The sequence below is a fragment of the Prunus dulcis genome, chromosome 6 (assembly GCF_902201215.1).
Source record: "Prunus dulcis chromosome 6, ALMONDv2, whole genome shotgun sequence".
Lineage (NCBI taxonomy): Eukaryota > Viridiplantae > Streptophyta > Magnoliopsida > Rosales > Rosaceae > Prunus > Prunus dulcis.
Genome location: NC_047655.1, coordinates 26,458,892 through 26,459,347, shown reverse-complemented (window position 1 = coordinate 26,459,347; position 456 = coordinate 26,458,892).

The following is a 456-nucleotide window of genomic DNA, read 5'->3' as shown; positions in this document are numbered from 1 at the left end:
GACTCACCCATTGAAAATATTCCAAGGCCTATTGGGAGGAAGGCGGCGAAGGCGAAGAGAGGGAGTAATTCTAGCAAGAATGCATCTCAATTTTTGGAGGAACTTTCAAAGCACCAAGCCATGAGAATTGAAATGGACTTGAAACAACAAGAGCACGATATGGCANTTCAAGTAGAATATGCAAAAGAAAGGGAGTATGTACGCAAAGAAAGGGAGTATGTACGCGAACAAAACATTGAAAAAAAAGATCGGGAAACCATGGCNATGGATACAAGCCATATGTCTCCTGAAACAAAACAATTTTGGAAGCTAGAACGAAGGGATGTTATGAGACGAAGACTTTTTCNTGACGATGGACCTAGCAACACNGATTGGTTAAATGATGGAAANCATTAAAATAGTTTGTTTGCCTTTNATGTCTTAGTTTACTTGCCTTTGATTTCATTGTATTTTTTT